A 22,918-nucleotide genomic window follows, 5' to 3' on the forward strand; every position below is an offset into this window, starting at 1 on the left:
CATTCATTATTGCCTTTTTGGTCAACTTTTTATTTAACCATATTAAAGAATATTTCCCTTTAATTTTGCTGTTTGGTTTGTCCAGTGTCTCTTCTGAAGGATGGCCCAGTGCCAGGACATAGCAGAGCTCTGCAGCACCAGACACTGATCAAGCTGTTTGAGTCTGTTTCAAGAGACTGTAACCAGACACAATACTTTAAAGAGACTGTAGACAGCCAGCAGCCTGTTACACACAGCCTGCAGACTGGAGAAGGCCAGGGTCCCCTTTGAGCTACACACACACACACACTGTTCTATGCTACCCCCACACACACACACACACACACACACTGTTCTGTTCTGTCTCTGAAGCAGCATCTTGGTCTGGGCCAGCCTCTGTCCTCTCCTCCTCCCACAGTGACACGTTATGGAGAGAATAAAGAACCTGATAAAGACCTGTAAGAACATGGGCTGGTTTGGTGTTCCTGTTCCTTCCTGTTTCCTGTCAGTGCGTTCAGGATGAATGTACTGTCTCCCTAATCTTCCTCCACCATGCTCAGGGGTGAGGGGGTGGGGGGGCAAGGTTATGGTTCTCTTAAGGTCCTAACAGTGTTATCAAACACACGCACACACCTGCCACCCCATACAGAGATCCCAGAGCAGATTAGACAAGACAGATACGGATTCTCTGCATCGCATAGCACTGATGACACACTGAGATGTCCTTGAGGTATATGTGTGTGTGTGTATCGTTTATCTGTCCACTGTCATTATCAGTCTGTCTGCTGCACAATCTTACACACACACAGACAAACCCACGACCAGCAAAAGAATGTTGAAGGAATCTAAAGTAATGCATTCAAAGCTAGTGTTTAAGACTTTAGGTCAAGTAACATCATTCATGCATACAAGCCTGTGGGATGGACTTGGTGAGATGGTGTCCTCTCCAGCTGTCCTGATGACAGACTGCTGGAGAGAGGAGAACCAGGGACGTCAACCAGGCCATCAGAGTTCAAACGAGAGAACGTAGGGTTGAAGGACAGGGGGCGAGCAACAAGACAAGAAGAGGAGGGAGAGAAACCGACGGGTGCAAATTCCCCAGCGTAGCCCCCTGCGGAGAGAAACCCTCAGACGAGACTTGCATCCGGAAACTTCAAGACACCCCCACAGACCGCTCAGCTCCGGCCCAGCATGGGGACACCATGGAGGGGGTATGGCTGTACCCTTCACCCTGGCCTCACCACACAGGCCGGGGGCCTTGAGTCACATGCTAAAAACAACCTCTACAGGACGTGGAAACAAGGCAAGGATTGGAGTTGTGTTACTTGGGCGCAAAAGAGGAAGATACTTTGTAATCTTGAGATGCAAGCCTGATTGCCCACGTCAATTCTGTCTCAGACCCGGCCACAACTACAGAGGGAAGGCCTGTGTGTGTGTGTGTGTGTGTGTTTGCGCCCTGTCCAGATCAAGTGGCCTCCCAGCATCCCTGTTTAAAGTGTATAAATAACCAGGCTTTTTTCTCTCTCCACATGTGTTTTGGAAAGGCAATGAGTTTCAGTGTGTGTGTGTGTATTTATGTATGTATGTTTGTGAATGGGTTAGTGTGTTTGTGTGTGTGTTTGAGTGTGTGTTTGTTGGAGAGGGGGTGAAGAGGGCCATGTGGGCGTGGTGATGATGTGGTTGAACTGGCAGCCGCCAAAAACACACTGATTGCAAGAAAAAAGGAGGGGGGAGAGGGGGGGAGAGAGGGGAGAGGGGGAGAGGAGGGGGAGAGGGGGGAGAGGGGACAGAAAGGCTGCTAAGATCCCAAAATAAACGGCCAAGTTCGTAGGAAGCAGCAACGAGGAGCCTTTTTTTCCCCGGGATCTTTCCGTTTCTGTTCCCAGTTTGAGACATTCCTCTGGGCCCGGCATGGCGAGAGAGCCAGGAGGTCTGTGGTCAGGCCTGCACCCGGAGGAGACCCGGAGAAGACCTGGAGGAGATCTGGAGAAGATCTGGAGGAGATCTGGAGGAGACCTGGAGAAGACCTGGAGGAGATCTGGAGGAGACCTGGAGGAGATCTGGAGAAGATCTGGAGGAGATCTGGAGAAGATGTGGAGGAGACCTGGAGGAGATCTGGAGAAGATCTGGAGGAGACCTGGAGGAGATCTGGAGAAGACCTGGAGGAGATCTGGAGAAGACCTGGAGGAGATCTGGAGAAGACCTGGAGGAGATCTGGAGAAGACCTGGAGGAGATCTGGAGAAGACCTGGAGAAGACCTGGAGGAGATCTGGAGGAGATCTGGAGAAGATCTGGAGGAACTTAAACTGAAGATGAGAAGCATCGACAGACATGGGGAGGGATTGAAGCACGGTTAAGACATGAAATGAGTTTGAAAGATGATTGCATTGGTAATTCTAAACATTTGCAGCTCATTCAATGAAATGCCAGATGAGACAGTCAGAGGGGAGACGGGACTGGTAATTGATGCTGGCACAAAAAGGCCAAAACTACCATTCTCACAGAGACCGTGGTACCACTGTGGTTATCTAAGCAGGGAATTACAAGGTATGGTCACACGCCACACACACACACACAGATGGATAAGGGGCCTCACATCCCAAAACATTGCCAGAAGTGCAACATTAATACAAGCTGTGACAGGTTACTGGAAGGCTTCTTTTACCTGATGCTTCAAACAACCGAGGGAGGGAGAGAAAAGGTAGAGAGAGGGATGGAGGGAGGAAGGGAGGAAGGGAGGGAGGGATGTACAGATGGTGGGATAGAAGCAGGGAGTGAAAAAAGCCATTCCACATGAAGCACCATTGTCTGCCCTCATCAGAGAGGAAGGTCTCCAGATTGCAAGTTGGAAGGAACAGACCTGTGGAAGTATGCAGCTCAGAGACGAATACTGAACATTCTGGAGGAGGAGTGGGTTTGTGCGTGTGTGTGTGGGGGGGGGGGGGGTAATTACCAACATGGACAGTTTGGGAGAGCCTTGACAACAGGGGGAGAGGGGGGAGGATGGGGAATAGGGAGAGAATGGGGTGAGAAAATAAAAATGATGTCAGGGACTTGGTCCTGTTTAGTATCTGGAAGGGAGAGGTCACTAGTGGTATTAACCCACTAGCTCTTTCTCTCATTCACACTCTCTTCTCTCGCTCCTCTCTGTCTTTCCGTGCTGCAGTGTGGCACGAAGCTGTCTGAACGTGCCACGGTTCAAACCCCAGCGACACCCTGACACCCTGACACCTACCGCTAATCCGAGACCGTCATTTAGGCCCACGAGCAACACCGATAAAGAGGAGACGTTTTAAATAACTCTGTCTACTGACAGTATAGTTGTAGTTGAGATCCGTGTCTCATACAAGCACTTCTGCGATAACTCAACTTCAATGCAATACTAAACCATCCCTCACTGTTACTCTACAATACTGTTAGATACCTCAAGGAATTAGGTTGGAGGTTTGTGGAACTGTTAAAGTTACTGTGACATAGATTGTAAAATGGCTGAACAAATAAATACTATTTGAATTTATGATGGCAGCGCTTGTAGGCTGGAATACGGTGCATAAAGATTCTTGGCTGGGTTAAGCCGCAATCATGTTTAGATAACGTTCAGTTTGAACCTCAAATTCTCAGAGGTGAAGAACTCCCTATAGCTCGTTCATAGAAATCTGGGTCTTCGTGAGGGTTGTCAATCAACAGTTGGCCTTGCCTGAGCGCGCGCTCCTGTTAGTGGGAGTTTCTGTTGAGCTCGTGTTGGACCCGTTAGGCCCGCTTTATTACCTCCGCTCTGTTTCACCGACGACGAGTGCAGATGCACGGCTGAACGAGCAGCGGGTGGAATTATCTCACATTCATTCAATCTCTCAACCACCCCCACCCCTCGACTAGCGGACCGTGCAAGATGTCAGACCCCACAGTCGCTAACTTTTAGCCCTCGCCTTCTGCACCGCACGAGCAACCGGAGAGAGGAGTTTCGCTCACCGCTGTCACATTTGGCCGGCGGGGACGGGAGTTTACACGAGCTTTATTGGAGGAATGCGCCCTCAAAGGAGAGGACACAGGTCTGGATCTACTCAAGTTCTGCCCCGACTGTGCAAGTTCCTCTACGCGGCGTGACTCCCTCTCGCTCCCGGAGTTGCTCAGGAGACATTTACTACTAACCAACTCTTTTGTTTCTCATCTGTCATCTGACATACTGCGTGCGTATCTGTGTAAAACGTTCTTTTCTTTGCGCGAACATTTGGAGACTTTGTTAATTCCACTGGTTAACAGGCTATTTGACACCTGTTGCTTATTGATGTGTCAAATCGCACAAACAAGCGTGAGTGATCGGTGAACTTGGAGACCCGGGACGTGTGTGAGAGAAGCGGAGTACGCGGGCACTTCGGAATGGACAGCTAAACTTTTCTTCCTCGGAGGAACGTGTTGCTTTAGCATTACACATACACACATTGACAAAGGAACTCGCGTGCCAAGTAAATTCGATCTGTGTAATTAATATAGTTCATAAAAACTCGCTTTTGGTTGGCTGTGCATTATCAAACACGTTTCTCACCAAATATAGCCTTGACCAAACTGCCGTGACTGAACCGGACAGGTCCCGTTGTCGAACTTTGAAACTGATCGAGCTGCAACTTTGGGAACGCCGTGCATTCAAGAGAACTTTCAAATAAACAATCCAGGTAAAAAAGAACTTGATTTCGTTTTGTTGAAAGTAGGCCAGAACATGTTATTCGATATATGTAGCCTATTGAACTCCGGTGGGCCTGAAGTTGTTTAAACCTTTAAAAACAACTTTCCTTGTTTAAGATATTGTTAACTTTAATACTATTGGAAACGAGCTGATTGAATGTCGGGTTTGTTTGCACAACTGGCAAGCCCAAACCTTGCACTATGTTGTGGTTGATGAGACTGGTTTTGTGGTTAAAAAATGTTTTCTTGTAGGTAGAGGTGTGGTACAAATCTGTTTTTCGTTTAATTTAGACCGTATCGAAGACTGTTAATGGCAGTTTACATTTTTGAATCGTGAGAAAACGTCATTCTGACCCTGAGACTAAGCGTAAGCATATTTAGGTCAATTGTCCTAATTAGAGGTCAAAATATAATCCTGTCTGTTGCTTACTCAGTCGTTTGTTAAATAAACGTATCCTCACTCCTCAGAAAATCTCCACGACCTCACAGGCCGGGCCGTTATGGGTCACGCAATTTATCTGCAACATCAGTTGCTGATTGAAGAGGCTTTGCCTATTTAGTCACAGCTGTTTTGCGGGTGTCATACCGAATGTGTTTGGTCTGATCTGGTGGTTTGTTAGGTACTGATATTTAGTTTTTCTATGTTGTGCTTTTGAACTAGATACATGTTAGCGAGCTAGATCGTCTGTAGGTTTGATCCATTTCAGCGTTAAACTTAATTTAAATATAAATGGACGATATTTGGATATTTCTGTCATGATTTTATCTTAATTTAAATAAAACATATAATGAAAGACTGTGGACTTATACCGAATACAACAATTTTCTCATGCCTAGATTTTAATAAACCACCGTATAGCCTACAAAGTAAACAACATATTCTATATAAAACTTATATAAAACTTGTATTATTTACAGAAAGCCATGCGTAAATGAAGCAGAATTACTCGTTTCCGTCTCTTCTTGTCCGACAGGAGAGAGGCCGGGAGACGCGATGAAACGCTAACCTGTCATCAAACCAATCATTAGTGGAAATACGAACTAAGGTCTTTCTCTCGGAGAATTGACCGCTGTTGATTACCGTGGGTAGGTTAGTATAGACCCGCGCCTTCCCACTGCAATTAGCATGTCTTTGTAGCTGGAAGGCAGGGACGGAGTGGGCCCTGTTTAGGGTGTCAGGGAATGCTGAGGGTCATTGACGAGTAGCTGGATTTGTGAATGAAGCCTAGAGGCTGCCAGCACTGAACACTATACCTCTCTCTCTCTCTCTCTCCCCCTCCCCCTCCCCCTCCCCCTCCCCCTCCCCCTCCCCCTCCCCCTCCCCCTCCCCCTCTCCCTCTCCCTCTCCCTCTCCTCTCTCTCTCTCTCTCTCTCTCTCTCTCTCTCTCTCTCTCTCTCTCTCTCTCTCTCTCTCTCTCTCTCTCTCTCTCTCTCTCTCTCTCTCTCTCTCTGAGTGAGCTTTAAGTGCGACTGACACAGTCGACAGGGTCAGTCATTAGGCTCTCTCTCAGAGACAGGTTCCCTGGGGCTAGAACATGCAACACCTCCAGTGTTAAAGACAACACACCCACACACACACACCCACACACACCAAACTGTGTAGCGGAGGTTAAGAGGATGCCCTTTCTTTTTGAAGGGGTTAGGTTTTAAAAACGCAAGTCCCTCATTGGCTGATTATGCGTTTGGGAATTCCACCCAGGCTGTGTCTGACAAGGTCTTAACCCTTTCACTGCCAAGAACATAGGCATAGGATCATGTCCCCGGGTGTGACAGACCTTTATCTCCTCCGTTAAATATGTAGTGTGGTCGTACGTCTTCATGTCCTTGGTTGACAGATGCTGTCTCATCTTGACCCTGGTGGGGCTGTGGTATCCATTATGTGTGTGTGTGTGTGTGTGTGTAGCAAAGTGGGTCATTTCTGACCTGATGTATATTGGCTTTGTAGTGAGCTCATCTGGGTGACAGGGTGGGGTAAAAAGGGGTTACGGCTTGGCAGGGCTCCTGTCTGTGGTCGCCTGCCTGGTTACTGTGTGTGTGTGTGTGTGTGTGTGTGTGAGTGTGTGAACTTCTGATTGATGTTGTCATTGTGGATCCCTCACGTTGTCACTGACAGACACTACATATTACTCAAAATTATAGATATACATAAAGAACATGTATCAAACATTACAGAATGTGATGGATTTTACAGACTTAACTGACAGAGCATGGAGCTAGACTAGACTAGACTAACTGTGAGTTCATAGACCTGTGTGTGCGTGTGTGTGTGTGCACGCCGAGAGGGACTAGGAACTCTTGCCTGATCCAATCCTGATGAGCTGTCAACAGCACACCTGCCCAGACCAGACCTGGACTGCGGCCTGACACACACACACACACACACGCACACACACATACACATGCAGGTATGCTACACATATACACATGTAGGCATGCTACCACACACAAACACACGCACACACACACACACACACACACACACACACACACACACACACACACATGCAGGTATGCTACACATATACACATGTAGGCATGCTACCACACACAAACACACGCACACTCACACACACTCTTGGTCAAACTCACACATGCTCACCCTGAAAACAACCAGGTTATGAACTGTCTCATTGCCTCTTTTATGTCCCTCCCTCCCTCCCTCCCTCCCTCCCTCCCTCCCTCCCTCCCTCCCTCCCTCCCTCCCTCCCTCCCTCCCTCCCTCCCTCCCTCCCTCCCTCCCTCCCTCCCTCCCTCCCTCCCTCCCTCCCTCCCTCCCTCTCTTTCTCTCTCTCTCTCAGCTTTAGGATGCATGTTTTTTTGTGCAGCAAGACCCAGGTTCCATCCCTGCATTAGTTGCTCGGGCATCTGATAGGACTGCATTCCTAGATGAGAGATTCTGTCAGTGTTGGTCCTGGAGGCTGAGGGAGAGAGTGGAAGAATATGACTCAGAGTGGCTGTGTGTGATTTTGTGTGTCTGGGAGTGTGTGTGTGTTTGTGAGTGACGGTGTTTGTAAGACTGTGTGTGTGAGAGTGTGACGCTGTATGTGTGAGAGTGTGTGTGTGTCTGTGTGTGTGTGTGTGTGTGTGTGTGTGTGAGAGTGTGAATGGACCCCGGTGGGCCTGGAGTTATGGTTTGTTTTTGTTATTTTTGTGTCTTCCGTTTGGCAGAGGGAGGGAGGAGAGAAACAGGGAGAGAAGGAAGGAGGAGATATGGAGGGAGGGAGGGAGGGAGGAGAGAAAGAGGTAGGAAGGAGGGAGGAGATAGGGAGGGAGGGAGGGAGGGAGGGAGGAGAGAAAGAGGGAAGGAGAACGGAAAGAGAAAGGAGACGAGGGAGGGATGAGTGGAATTTGGTCCAGAATTGGCAGTCTGAGAATTGAGTCTGCATGGAGAGTAAAAACAGAGAGACACACATTCTCTCTCTCTCTATTTCCCTCTCTCTCCAACTCTTTCACACACACATACACATCAAGTCTATATCTCATTCCAACACACACACTCATACACAAACTAGTCGTGTTGGTAGTTAGATGTTAAATCCTGAGACATGGACAAAACTTCAGCCTCCCTACTTCCTCCCCGGTGATTGGTATCATCATCCGCTTTGGAATGTGTGTATGATAGCAGGTAGGGCTGCTAGCCAGAAGTCTCTCTCTTCTGTTCTCCTCTTCTCTCTCTCCTCTACTCTCCTCTCCTCCTCTCTCTCTCTCCTCTCCTCTCCTCTCCTCCTCTTCTCTCTCCTCCTCTCATCTCATCTCTTTTCCTCTCCTCTTCTGGTTTCATGGCTGATGACCCTTCTTTTGTTCTTTTGTTTACAGAAAACCTCTTTGCTCTAACACTGTGATGGAGAGATAGAGAGAGAGAGAGAGAGAGAGAGGGGGTGGGGGTGATGCAGGCAGAGGGGGTCCTGAAATGGAGCTAAAAAAAATCAGCATCCACCCACCACTTCTGTTAGCTGGTGACTCTGTCTCCAACATCATTAGTCTTTTCTCCTGTGTGTGTGTGTGTGTGTGTGTGTGTTTACGCTGGAGTACAGTAGAACCCTTCCTCGCATGTGACCCTTCTTGACCCTGTGAAGGCTCGTGGTTGGCCCTATCCTTCCCCCTGTGTTATTGACCCATTGTAAATCAGACCCTCTGTCGCTGGCCAATCATAACATTACCCTGTGAATGGATCTGTTCAGGGGCAGTGGGGCGATCTTGTGTGAGTTTACACACACACACACACAAGCACACACAGACGCACAGATACGTAACACACCTCCACATACACATACACAAGTCTGTTAAATCCAAGGATATGGAAAGGCTATGACTGTGTGTGTGTGTGTGTGTGTGTGTGTGTGTGTGTGTGTGAGAAAGTGGGATTACCCAGGCAAAGCTTCAGGGCATGGCCCCATCTAGCCAGGTGGTGAAGGGACTGCAGAGGGGTTGATAGGAGGAGGAGAGGGGGAGGAGGGGAGAGGTTAAATGGAGGAGAGGGGGAGGGTCAACAGCTGTCAGATGTGATGGGAGACGCTGCCCCTCTCTGGACAGTAGCTGCTACTGCAGACTGCCCCTCAGAGGACAGCACAACTGGTCTTCCACACATAGGAGAGGGAGGGAGGAAGAGAGAGAGGGGGAGGAAGAGAGAGAGGGATGATAAGAAAGAGGGTGGATAAGAGAGAGGGAGGAAGAGAGAGAGGGGGAGGAAGAGAGAGGGAGGATAAGAGAGAGGGAGGAAGAGAGAGAGAGGGAGGATAAGAGAGAGGGAGGAAGAGAGAGAGCGAGGAGAAGAGAGAGGGAGGAAGAGAGAGAGAGTGGGAGGAGGGAGGAGAAGAGAGAGGGAGGAAGAGAGAGAGAGAGGGAGGAGGGAGGAGAAGAGAGAGGGGGAGGAGGGAGGAGAAGAGAGAGGGAGGAAGAGAGAGAGAGGGAGGAGGGAGGAGAAGAGAGAGGGATGGAAGAGAGAGGGAGAAGGGAGGAGAAGAGAGAGGGATGGGAGAGAGGGAGGAGGGAGGAGAAGAGAGAGGGATGGAAGAGAGAGAGAGAGGGAGGAGGGAGGAGAAGAGAGAGGGAGGAAGAGAGAGAGAGAGGGAGGAGGGAGGAGAAGAGAGAGGGATGGAAGTATTATTGATTTCTGTCTATAGCTTCTCATGACGAGATACAGATCTGTGTGTGTGTGTGTGTGATGTGTGTGTGTGTGATGTGTGTGTCTGTGGTGTGTGTGTGTGCGTGTGTGTGTGTGTACCCTGACAAACACTGGACGGGGTGTTACTTACATCAAACAAGTGGGAAGACAAAGGCACAGACAACTCGGTGTGTACGTGTGTGTGTGTGTACGTGTGTGTGTAGGTGTGTGTGTAGGTGTGTGTATCTTGAAAGGTGTGAAATCCTTGAAGCAGTTCTGTTCTTCTACTGACCAGTTCTTTGACATTATTTCTTGTTGTCTATACACTTCTCTCATTTCATGTTTTTCCTCTGGTGCATTCAGCCTGTGTGATATTCTCCTCTCCTCCAGATGAGACACATTTCCTTCTGTTTGGCTCTTTGTCCCTTACGTTTAATCTTCATCCGTCATAACTATTTCCCCAGGTCATGTTTTAAATAATGGTTTCATTCGCTTTCTTGACTGCTCTCTCTCTCTCTCTCTCTCTCTCTCTCTCTCTCTCTCTCTCTCTCTCTCTCTCTCTCTCTCTCTCTCTCTCTCTCTCTCTCTCTCTCTCTCTCTCTCTCTCTCTCTCTCTCTCTCTCTCTCTCACACACTCACACACACACACACTCACACACACACAAGCCAACAAGCAAAGAGGTATGCTAAACAGGCATACACAAAAACTCCAAAACACACTAATGACCCTGTGGTACCAGACTAGAGTGGACAATTAGCTATACAACAGTATATGGACCAGGTGTGTGTGTGTGCATGAGAGATAGATTGTTGGGATTTAATGATTCTCCCTGAGCTCAGGTGCTCACTGAAGATAATTATAGAGTGTTGTTTTGTTGGCTTGTCTCCATGCTAGAACCTTATCAGCTCAGTGCCTCTCTCTCTCTCTGTCTCTTTCTCTCTCTCTCTCTCTGTCTCTCTCTCTTTCTCTCTCTCTCTCTTTCTCTCTCTCTCTCTCTCTCTCTCTCTCTCTCTCTCTCACACTCACACACACACATTATCAGCATCTCACTCTCAACTGAATTAAATTCATTCCTGCTATCTTGTTCCAGATCTCTGGATAGCAGCGTCTCTTCGCTCTTCTTTCTCTTCCCTCTCTGCACCTCCCTCTTTCTGTATCTTTCCCTCTCCACCACCCTCCCCCCCTACATTTCTGTGTATCAGTCTCTATCACTGTGGAGCTGAGAGATCAGACAAATTAGATTATGAGACGATAACACTGTACACACCTTCCTATAGAAGGACCACACACACGCACGCACATATGCCCTCACAAACATATCATGTACACAGATACCCCTACCACCATACAGGGAACCATGATAGATGTACTTTCCTAGCATGGGATTGGTCTGCTTCTGGTTTTTCACAGACCGTGGCTGCACCTATTCCTCTCACAGACAGAGGGCGCTCTCTCACTGAGGTTGGTCAGACTGGACTTGAAGGCCGCAGCTGGCAATGAGGGGAGAGAGAGACAGAGAGGAAGAGGAGTGAGAGAGAGAAAAAGACAGACTTTTGACTTTAAAGCTACACAGAGAGGAGAAGACAGAGAGAGAGGAGGGGGAGACCGAGCAGAGGGGGAGACAGAGACGGAGAAAGGAGGGAAGAGACAGAAGGAATTTAAAAAGCGGAGAGTGAGAGAGGAAGGGAGAGACTGGGAGAGAGGAGAGGAGAAAGAATACAAGGACGTGCTAGTTCTAGTTGCTATATTGCAGTAAGAGAAACACCCTTTTGCGTGTACTTGGGAAAGTTCCTCTTGGGTATAATGTTAACTCCCCAAACACACACACACACACACACACACACAGACACAGGTAATTTATTGCATGAATACTATATGTTGGCAGACACCACTTCCCCTCCCTCTCTCCTTCCCCTCCCTCTCTCCTTCTCCCTCCCTGCTTATCTCTCTTTCTCTCCCTCTCTCCTTCTCCCTCCCTGCTTATCTCTCTTTCTCTCCCTCTCTCCTTCTCCCTCCCTGCTTATCTCTCTTTCTCTCCCTCTCTCCTTCTCCCTCCCTGCTTATCTCTCTTTCACTCCCTCTCTCCTTCTCCCTCCCTGCTTATCTCTCTTTCTCTCCCTCTCTCCTTCTCCCTCCCTGCGTATCTCTCTTTCTCTTCCTCTCTCCCTCCCTCCCAGCTTATCTCTATTTCTCTCCTTCTCCCTCCCTGCTTATCTCTCTTTCTCTCCCTCTCTCCTTCTCTCTTTCTGCTTATCTAACTTTCTCTCCCTCTCTCCTTCTCCCTCCCTGCTTATCTCTATCTCTCTCTCTTTCACCCTCCATCCTTATCTCTATCTCTCTCTCCCTCCTTGCTTATCTCCTCGCTTGGATCTATCTCTCCTCTCCTCTTTCCACACGGCGTTATCTCCCTCTCCTCGTCCACTGTCTGTCTGTCTGTCTGTCTGTCTGTGTGTGTGTGTTTGTGCAGAAGCAGGGGATTGTGGCTGTTTAGTTAATGGTACATATCATATCAGGATTTCACAGCTCCTCCCTCAGGGAGCCTGGGCCAAGCCTTGCAGCAATTAGACAGGCTGCAGACTCTGTTAGCTGCAGACTGTTAGCTGCAGACTCTGTTAGCTGCAGACTCTGTTAGCTGCAGACTCTGTTAGCTGCAGACTCTCCAAGCTAAATCCTCCCAACTGCAGCTGCTCTCAACCCTGAACTTAAACAATGTTCACCTTCTTTCTTTGAGTACTTCCTCTTCTATGTATCTGTTGTCTTCATCCCTCCAGTCAGTGACAGATTCTCTTTCCTCAGCCACCCTCTTCATTGCTCTCTCTCTCTCTCTCTCTCTCTCTCTCTCTCTCTCTCTCTCTCTCTCTCTCTCTCTCTCTCTCTCTCTCTCTCTCTCCTGCTCTCTGTCTTTGTTGAACTCTCTCGTGATATCTCTCTCTCTCCCTTTCTCTCTCAGTCTGTCTCCTCTTTCTTCTTCTCTCTCTGGCACTGTATCCAGTGTCTTTGTAGGCTGCTGCTGTTACAGTTGAAACCCACCTCTGCCCATCCTGTGCCAGCCAGAGAGAGCACCCCCCTCTCCCGACACGGTTGGCTGGTCCAGGACTTGGTTCCAGGCCAGCAGCTACTCGCGGGCTGTACCATTAGTGGCCAGCGGGGGTTGGTGTTCTCCGCATGCATGCGTTTACCAGACGTTGCTGCTGCTGTGTCGTGCAGACAGCAATCTGGATTCAGCTGGCAAGATCACACAAGCTCTCACACTTTGTGTCTTTCTCTCCTCATCTCTCTCTCTCTCTCTCTCTCTGTATCTCTGTTTTATATCGCTATCTCTTTCACTCTTTCTCCTTCTTCAGTTTATAATCAATGCAAAACCTAGTCAGTTCATGTGCCAACTCTGTGTGCATGTGTGTGTTTTTGGGTGAGTGTCTGTGAGAATGTATGCGTGAGTGTGTGCGTGTGTGTGTGTTTGGAGCCCTGTGTGTGGAGCCTTTCATTGCTAATGCATCTTCACAGCATGCAGCTCAGCGCCTGCTAGCCCCTCCAGCGCCCACCCACCTTGGGCCCCAGTCCATGCCCAGGGAGGGGCAGGGGAGCTGGGCTATCAGTGCTGGGCAGGGCCCTGGGCCGCAGCCAGGTCCTGGAGGGGAGGAGAGGAGAGCGCCGGGCTGGCAGCCAGGCTCCCTAGGTGAGGGAGGTCAGCGCTGGGGAGAGGCCTCCTGGGAGAGATGGGAGGAGGGACTGGGGGGAGGGTGGGTATAGAGGGAGGAAGTAGAGGAAGGCAGCAGAGCCTAACAGCCAAAGAGCAGGAGAACAATATATATATGGAGGAAGAGAAAGAGGGAGGGAGGTATAGAGAGAGGAGAGGAGGAATAGCAACAGGAAGATGGACACGAGGCCGAGAGAAATGATATACATGCCAAGCTGACAGTCCCTCCTATACAACAAACATGAGGACACACACACACACACACAAGTACACACACACACATCTACACGCGTAGATGACTGAAGCCTCATGTTTCCTGCTGTCAGTCATGGCACACTCATGGGGCAGGCATGGAGATATGCCGTTAATCAGATCCCTTGTGTCATGTTTTTCTGTATGTGTGTGTGTGTGTGGGGGGGGGGGGGGAGGTCGGCGGACGTGTGTGTGTGTGTGTGTGTCAGTATATGATATCCCCCTCCACTGAGGTAGTTTGGAGTGCTGCTGTCAGACAGATGTCTATACCATGTATTGAGTTAGCGTGAGCTCGCGGGCCGATCGAGTTACAACAATATTATCATGCCAGGCTGGGATGGCAGTTGGGACAGATATTATGTGACTGTCGAACTGAGCGCGGAGTGGATGTGTGACAGAGAGAGAGAGACGGGGGGGGGGGGGGGGGAGTCAGTGTAAGAGAGGAAATAAAAGGAAACCAAGGTAAAATGGAAAACTAGACTAATAAAAGGTTGATGCAAAGAAAGAGGGGCACTGTCATAAGGAAAGTTACCTTGACAACTCCATCTCTCACAGTCTTATAGAGGACCTTGGCTTGAACAGTTGAGCTCTAATTGTTTTCGCAGAATGAGCTCCACAGGAAGCACACTCGAATGCGTGTGGCTGTGTGTGGGTGTGTGTGTGAGTCAGACAGGTGTATCTCTGGCCCCGCTGTTCCTCCAGCTTGCCTCCCCTGAGCCCTTCTCCTGTAGCCAGAAGCCTTAGCTGGTCTGGGATCAGTCTTCACGTTACCTCATAATGAACAAGGGAGAGTCTCTCCGGAAGGTAAAACTGATCAAGGAACAGTTGTGATTTAACCTTTATTTAGCAAGATGACTCACGCGGAACAATTTGGTTTAACACCAGGTGCCTTTGTGTGTGCTGTGTGTATGAACAAATGGTCCTGAGGTTAATACACTGTATACAACTATGTATATGTCCTTGTAACTCCCACCACCACTACCCCCCACGCACCCCCACCCAACATCGCTGCCCCGTGAAATCTCCTGACTCCTCGCGGCACTTTTATAGAGCAGAGTTGGTCTAGACCAGGAGAAAGGAGACAAGGTGTGTGTGTGTGTGTGTGTGCGGGGGGGTGGGTGCGGGAGGTAGGGAACAGAGAAGAGAGGTGTAAGAGAGGTGTAAGAGAGGGTTCAGGAGGAAACTGAGAGAAGCAGTTGGGGAACAGAGGGGAGATGGGGGAGAGAAAAGGGGGAGGGGGTGAGAGAGAGAAACATTGTTTCAGCTGGTAGGACAGGGCGCTGGTGTGTGTGTGTGTGTGTGTGTGTGTGTGTGTGTGTGTGTGGAGACAGCAGAGGAACAGGTGGACTATACCCTGTCACCTTAAACCCTCTTTCATTACTGGGCTTCTATCTCCCCTCTCTCCTTCTCTGACGTCTTTATTGGCTGCATTAAAATGTCTCTCTCTCTCTCTCTCTCTCTCTCTCTCTCTCTCTCTCTCTCTCTCTCTCTCTCTTCTGTCAGGGGATTCAAATAGTGAGTGTGTGACTCCTGCTGGATGAATAGACTTAACGGACCAACCCCTTAAAAATATGTAATATAGAGTAGAGAAAGAATCTAGAAAAAGCACAACATTTGTCCATTGTTTACATGAATTTAGAAAATTTAAGGACTTCTGCTCTCTCTCTCTCTCTCTCTCTCTCTCTCTCCATTTTCTTCTCTCTCTCTCTCTGTCTGTTCACCATCCCTGTTCGTTGAAAAAAGTTAGCTGGGAGGAAGGGAGCGTGGTGTGAGCGTCAATTCGCCACGAGCTTCAGCAATCCAGAGACCATGACGAAGAATGACAGCTTGATTTATGGAGGGGCTATAAGTAGCCTGCTGCTAAGAGGGGTGAGGAGGGGAAGGGAGGGGAGGGGGGAGAGGAGGGGTGAGGAGGGGGAGGGAGGGGAGGGGAGGGGAGGGGAGGGGGGGAGAGGAGGGGTGAGGAGGGGAGGGAGGGGAGGGGTGAGGAGGAGAGGGGTATGGAGAGGAAGGGAGGGGAGGGGTGAGGAGGGGGAGGGAGGGGAGAGGAGGGGGGAGGGGTGGGGTGAGGAGGAGGGGAGGAGGAGAGGGGTGAGGAGAGGAAAGGAGGGAAGGGGGGAGGATGTGGGGAGGGGAGGGGTGAGGAGGGGATGAGGAGAGGGGAGGAGAGGTGGAAGAGAGAGGAGGGGTGAGGAGAGAAAGGAAGGGGAGGGGGGGAGAGGAGGGAGGGGGAGAGGAGAGGAGGGGGGGGAGGGGAGAAGAAGGAGAGAACCATCTTTACTCATGATTCACCTAAAAGACAATTACAGTAAGTAGCAGCCCACACATACAAAATAAAATATATCATTCACAGTTCTCAGTGGTTTTAAGAGAATGACTGACAGACTGGTGAGACAGACACGATCCTGATCATGTTCTGACTGTTAGCAGAGTCTCCATGTGGTTCCTCAGGAGTTTTACCTTAAAATGTCACATCTGAAATGTGGATGAAAGACTGAAGGAGAGAGAGGGATGGAGAAACTGTTGGTTCTAAACGCCAGTTGTCCACTGTTCCCCTGACCTGATCTGCACACCTCTGATTGGCTGCCAGGTTGTCATGGGGATGATTGTTCGTGGAAAGTGGCAGGCGAGCGAAGGTAGGGGTGCTCACGGAAGGAACGCAGGTGTTTAGAATCACCACGGCAACCAAACATATGCCAGAAAGAAGAAGAAAAGAACTGACAGAACTCATCTGATAATTGCCTGTACTTCTCTCATTCTTTCTTCCATAATCACTCTTTTCCTTGCGCCTGACACGGAGAGGGAGAGAGTGGAGGAAAGAGAGAAAGTTGGATGCGTGAATGAGAGAGAGAGAGAGAGACAGAGAGAGGGAGAGAGGGAGGGAGAGAGAGAGACAGTGGGAGAGGTGGAGAGGGAGAGAGAGAGACAGTGGGAGAAGTAGAGAGGGAGAGGGGGAGAGAGAGAGTGACAGTGGGAGAGGTAGAGAGGGAGAGAGAGAGAGAGAGAGAGACAGTGGGAGAGAGGGGGTGGGGGAGTGGGGGGAGGTTTCTAGTTGGGAGAGTGAGTGAGCGGTGTGGCTCTTTGAAGTGAGAGAAGCCCCTGTAGGGAGAGAGCCAGTGCTGGACAACTGCCAGCGCCCCCTGGGCACAGCAGACAGGCCCAGCTCTGGTGTGTGTGTGTGTGTGTGTGTGTGTGTGTGTGTGTGTGTGTGCCAGGGCTGCTTGGCAGCTTGAAGGCTCTGCTGATTATTTCTACTGGGAGGATGAAAGGAGCCGTTGGTCCACACCCCTCCTCTCCTTTCTCCGTCCTCTCCCTCCCTCCCATCCCTCTGTCTTCATACTTCCTTAAAACATTTCCTCTCCTAGCCAGTCTTCATCCCTCTCTTTTTTTTTTATAACAGTTTCATTGGCTTCATTGGTTTATGGGCTGGGCTGGGTTGGGTTGGGCTGCTCTGGTCTGGGCTAGCCTGGGCTGGGTTGAGCTGTTCTGGTCTGGGCTGGGCTGGGTTGGGCTAAGCTGGAGCAGCAGGACTCTGTTTGGTCGGGGTGGTCTTCTGAGGACCCTTGCTGGAGGTTGGGGACGTGGAGAGACAGGGTTAGGGATTTTGGGGCTCAGAGACTGGTTCGAACAGCTGGTGCTGGAAGGGTCAAGACCTGGAGCTGTGTGTGTGTGTGTGTGTGTGTGACAGAGACAGTAGACAGGATAGAGGCAGGAGCGTGAAAGAGACACTGAGTCTACAAAGAGACAGAGCCGGTTACAGGAACTACACGTGCGCGCACCCACACCAGATGCACACACACACCAGACGCACACACACATCAGACACACACACACACTCACACACACACACTCACACACACACACCAGACATCAGACACTGATGTGGTGTTTTCAGCTGTTTGTATGGTTGTAAAAGTCATTGCAAACTGTTTACAGTGTTGTTTCATGTCTCTTAGTGTGTGATCTCTTCTCTCTCCTCCCTGTTTCTTTCTCTCTCTCTCTCTCTCTCTCTCTCTCTCTCTCTCTCTCTCTCTCTCTCTCTCTCTCTCTCTCTCTCTCTCTCTCTCTCTCTCTCTCTCTCTCTCTCTCTCTCTCTCTCTCTCTCTCTCTCTCTCTCTCCATTCTCTCTTCCCTCCCCTTCTGGTTTGTAGTGTTATCAAAGCAAGCCTACCTCTCAAAGGGCTCCACTCTTACCTCAGTCTGAACTCAAACTCTAACCTCTGACCTCCGACCCCCTACCTGGCACCTCCCACTGAGGGGTTAAGAAAGGAGGAGGAGGAGGAGGGGGACTTAATCCTTTCAGACATCAACTGAGTGGGCAGTAGGGAGGGTGGAAGATAGGGAGGGAAAAGAGGGAGAGAGAGGGGGAGGAGGAAGAGGAAGGGTGGAAGGGATAAAGAGAGAGGGTGTCTGGTCGTGTATGTATCGGTCGAGATACAAGAAATACAAATGGTCTTCCCTACATCTTCCCCTTCACCTTCCGTCCTTGTCTACCTTTGCCCTCACCCTAGCCTCTCTCCTTCTCCTCCTTCATAGGGGGGGGGTGTAGGAGGCATTGGGCTCCCCACTTTGCCTCAGGAATATCCTCCTTCGTACAGAAAAGAAATACCAGATTAGAGAAAACCGAGAGACTCTCACAATCGCTGTCTCTCTCTCTCACACACACTCTCTGTCTCTCTCTCTCACACTCTCTTTGTCTCTCTCTCTCTCACTGTCTCTTCTACTATGTTTTTTCCTGGCGTTGGCAGCCTGTGACTGTGAGCCAGCAGCCGTGACTGTAAGGAGATCTGAGCATGGATAGATTTCAGGAGTGTGTGTGTGTGTGTGTGAGAGAGAGAGAGAGAGAGAGAGAGAGAGAGAGAGAGAGAGAGAGAGAGAGAGAGAGAGAGAGAGAGAGAGAGAGAGAGAGAGAGAGAGAGAGAGAGAGAGAGAGAGAGAGAGAGAGAGAGAGAGAGAGAGAGAGAGAGAGAGAGAGAGAGAGAGAGAGAGAGAGGTACTGATGTCTAGTGAGGAATCTCCACCTGCCTGACAGCAGATTTTAAAGGGACTGAGAAGCCAAAAGCCAGCATTTGGTTCATTCTCTTTACTGTCTTTTTTATGCCCTGTTGTCCACTAGCAACGATTAGCCAATTTTAGCTCTGACTTCTTGTGACTGACAAAGCAGTGCAAGGCTGTCAATGATTGATAACATTGAATGAGCGTCATCTTGGGAGGCCTGATCAGCCTAAACTGAACCACACCTCTGCTGGCCGCTTCGTTCTCTCGTCTTTTCCCGTATTTTCTTCTTTCTACTTTTAACCAAAAGCCTTTTGTCTCTTCACTCTTTTTCTTTCCTCTACCCTTCTCATGTCTCCTCTCCAGTGTCCAGTGACTATCTGCTCTAGTAGCAACTACACGCTGATAAAACAACATCAAGCGCAGCCAGCCAGCCAGAAGGGAGGCCCCTCTGATCTTACTGTGCCCCCCGAAGTGCCTAACGCCTGGCCAACTCTGAACTCATCCAACTCTGAACTCATCTCAAGTGTGTAGGATAGTAGCGATTGAGTAAGAGAGGGTGTGTGTGTGTGTGTGTGTGTGTGTGTGTGTGTGTGTGTGTGTGTGTGTGTGTGTGTGTGTGTGTGTGTGTGTGTGTGTGTGTGTGACGGCTCTTTTCCTCTCTTACTCTTGATGTCACATTGCAGAAACACATGAAAGAAGCTTTCATGCGTTTATGCAAGTTTTATCAAGGCTCATCCTCCCTGCTCCCCACCCAGGGTGAGGGTGCAGGCTAGATAAATAGATAATAATAATAAGGACCTTCTCAATATTTTATAGGCTGTGCTGATGGCTGTGCCATGAGGGGACTTCAGGCGGAGAGAGAGAGAGAGAGAGAGAGAGAGAGAGAGAGAGAGAGGGAGAGGGAGAGGGAGAGGGAGAGGGAGAGGGAGAGGGAGAGGGAGAGGGAGAGAGAGGGAGAGGGAGAGGGAGAGGGAGAGGGAGAGGGAGAGGGAGAGAGAGAGAGAGGGAGAGGGAGAGGGAGAGGGAGAGGGAGAGGGAGAGGGAGAGGGAGAGGGAGAGGGAGAGGGAGAGGGAGAGGGAGAGGGAGAGAGGGAGAGACTGGAGTCAGATGGCTGAGGGAATTGGGCTAGTAATCAGAAGGTTGCTGGTTCGATTCCTGGCTGTGCCAACCAAATGACGTTGTGTCCTTGGGCAAGGCACTTCACCCTACTTGCCTCGGGGGAATGTCCCTGTACTTACTGTAAGTCGCTCTGGATAAGAGCGTCTGCTAAATGACTAAATGTAAAATAAATGACTAAATGACTAGAGACTGACAAAGAGAGGGAGACAATCCAGAGGAGGGAAAGAGAGAGAGGGAGAGGGAGAGAGACAGAAAGAGACACATGGAGAGACAGAGGGAGAGAGAGAGAAATAAATAAAGACTTGGAGAGTGCAAAGTCAAGAAATGCACACAATTCTTCAAGCCTATTTTTAACAAATAGTAATGCATCACAATCTAAATGTACTCTATTCTGATATTTGATTCATTAGTTTATTTGATTGGCAATATAATATACACTGTCTTATAAACCTGCTTTCATAGCCTACTTTTGTGTGGTGAAGATTCCAGCTAAATACTTTTACGTTTTCTGGTTAATCTTTAGCTTGATTGTGTAGATCAGTTAATAGCTCTTGTCCAAGTTCAAGAGTTTACTTTCGACGAAAGTGAAAGTTTTTCTGCCACAGTAAATCTAGAATTTTTGTTTGAATTCTTGTCCAACAATATGAACACTTAAAGACATCTGGATAAAAGAGAGAGTGAGAGAGAAAGTGAGTCATTAAAATCTTGTCCGCCGTGGAGCGAGGGATGAGAAAGAAATAGGAGGAGGCGGCTCCAGATGAAACAGAATGATAGTTGAGACAGGTTTGGTAGAATGAGTTTGAGACAGCCAGAATGAGAGAGAGAGAGAGTGAGAGCTTAGAGGGAAGCTTGACACAAGCAGGCTGAGATGTTGAGTCTCCAGCTGGGAGGAGAGTTCAGGCAAGCCCCCTGCCTGGTCAGGCCTGCTGGGCTAGCTGGGGAAGAAGTCGGGGAGGGGGAGGGGAGAGAGGGGAGGAGAGAGGGGAGGGGGGGGTGGCCACAAGGTGAAACCGGAGCTGGAATGTGTGTGGAATGTTGGGAATTATGTGTTTTCCTGTGGGGAGAGCTGCTTAGAGTCAGACCAGAGCACTGAACACTATACCTACCACCACTACCTCTCTCTCTCTCTCTCTCTCTCTCTCTCTCTCTCTCTCTCTCTCTCTCTCTCTCCCTCTCGGTCTCCCTCTCTCGGTTTCCCTCTCTGTCTCTCTCCCTCCCTCTCTCTCTCTCTCTCTCTCTCTCCCTCCCTCTCTTTACCTCTCTCTCCCTATCCCTCCCTATCTCTCTCCCTCTCTGTCCCTCTCTCTCTCTCTGTCTCTCTCTCTCTCTGTCTCTCTCCCCCTGTCTGTCTCTGTTGATAGTGGCTGATGTTGTTGTGTGTCTGGTGTTGTTGTTCCATGCTGTTGTGTTCTCTTCCTGAACCCTGACTGTCACAGGACTCTAATCTCACTGATTGGATTGTTTGTCTGTCTGGCTCCTGGCTGCTCCTTATGGCTGAGGACAGACTCTGGCCCATGTATGCGTGGTGCTGCTGGCCGCGAGGGGGAGGCAGGATCAGGGAGGCCTGAAGGAGGAAACCTGGTCTCCCACCTTCCCTCACTATCCTTCTGACAGTCGGACCACACCAGTGGACCTGCTAAGTCTTTTGCAGAGTTGCTGAATGAAGATGAACACACCCGCTCTTTCACTCGACATCTCAAACTCCCTGTGTCTTTGCCAGCTTAACAACCGACCACACACCCCTTTCTCCACATAGACACACACACACACACACACACACACACATACTCTGTAATCCAGAAAGCCTTCCCCCGATCTGGAGCTGAGAGAACAGAAAGAGGAGGGCGAGATGAGAGGCGTTCATGGGTTGATACTGTCAAGAGGGACATTTATTTACACTTGTATAGAGTGTAGTGTGGGGGAGGAGAGGGGGAAGGAGAGGGGGGGGGTAAGGGGGGGGGGGGGGGGGCTGGGGTCAGAGATGTGGTACAGCTTTGTATCCAGTGACAGGCTAGTGTTGCTGGAAGTCACCCAGGGTGTAAAATCAATGGGTCTGGCTGCTCAGGGTGTGTGTGTGTGTGTGTGTGTGTGTGTGTCTTTAATTGAAGTCCTGTGTCATCGCCGTAGTAACATGGGCGAGTAGATGTTCCTTAGATGTAGAAACACTGGCGAGGTAATGGGGTCACTGGGATCCTCTCTCTGTCAAACACACACACACACAGGCACACATACACTCTCACACATACACACACACACTTTCACACATACACGTGCACAATCTCACACATACACACACACTTTCACACACACACACACACACACACACACTTACACACAGTGGCGGAGTAATGAGTTTGCTGACCCTCATGTACCTCAGTAGCCACCTTGAGTGGGTAGACCAGCATCTTTTCCACACACTGCATGTGTGTTACGATGCAGACCACAAGCACCACAGACGAAACAGGCTCAGAAGAACACAAGAGCCTCCACGGTCTCTAATCAAATAACATTCATATACCAAGTATGAGATTTCTGGCTGTGAAGGGCAGAGGGCTTTAGAGTGATTCCCTTATGCACCAGTACAAGGTATTTCCAATGTCTGACATACATCTACTTGGTAACTCTTCTCCAGTCTCCTCTTTGTCACTTGAGAAGAAAACTGTAGAGTTGAACAGAAGGGAAGTGTTACATAGTTTATTTGCAACAACAACAAAAAATGTCCACAGATTTTTATACTCATGTACACTACACTTGAATCTGATTAGCTGTGAGAGAGTGGAGGAGGCAGAACAGGGTTTCTCTAGGTCGGTAGAGGCTGTACTCTTGGTAACTCCTGACAGTTGTTGGGCAGTAGACTTACAGTTACTTTTAGGTATTTAGTAGACGCTCTTATCCAGAGCGACTTATAATACAGGGACATTCCCCCCGAGGCAAGTAGGGTGAAATGCCTTTCCCAAGGACACAACGTCACTGATTACTAGCCCGACTCCCTAACCGCTCAGCCACCTGACTCCCTAGACCAGACTTGCTAGATGGAGCGGTTGATCACAGTGTTTACTAACAGGGCTTAATATCAGTGTAGGCTAC

General features: G+C 49.5%; 1 protein-coding gene across 1 annotated transcript in view; it reads left to right on the forward strand.

Annotated features, from left to right (window-relative positions):
• The first annotated feature begins 3,734 nt into the window (after positions 1-3,734).
• Positions 3,735-22,918, forward strand: part of wnt5b (wingless-type MMTV integration site family, member 5b) — a 48,923-nt gene continuing 29,739 nt past the window's right edge. The window contains exon 1 of the mRNA XM_084701387.1: positions 3,735-4,649. The gene's annotated coding sequence lies outside the window, so the exon portion shown is untranslated. The remainder of the gene's footprint in view (positions 4,650-22,918) is intronic.

This window comes from Hypomesus nipponensis, chromosome 7 (genome assembly GCF_054491055.1).
Source record: "Hypomesus nipponensis isolate SF chromosome 7, ASM5449105v1, whole genome shotgun sequence".
NCBI classification, from domain to species: domain Eukaryota; kingdom Metazoa; phylum Chordata; class Actinopteri; order Osmeriformes; family Osmeridae; genus Hypomesus; species Hypomesus nipponensis.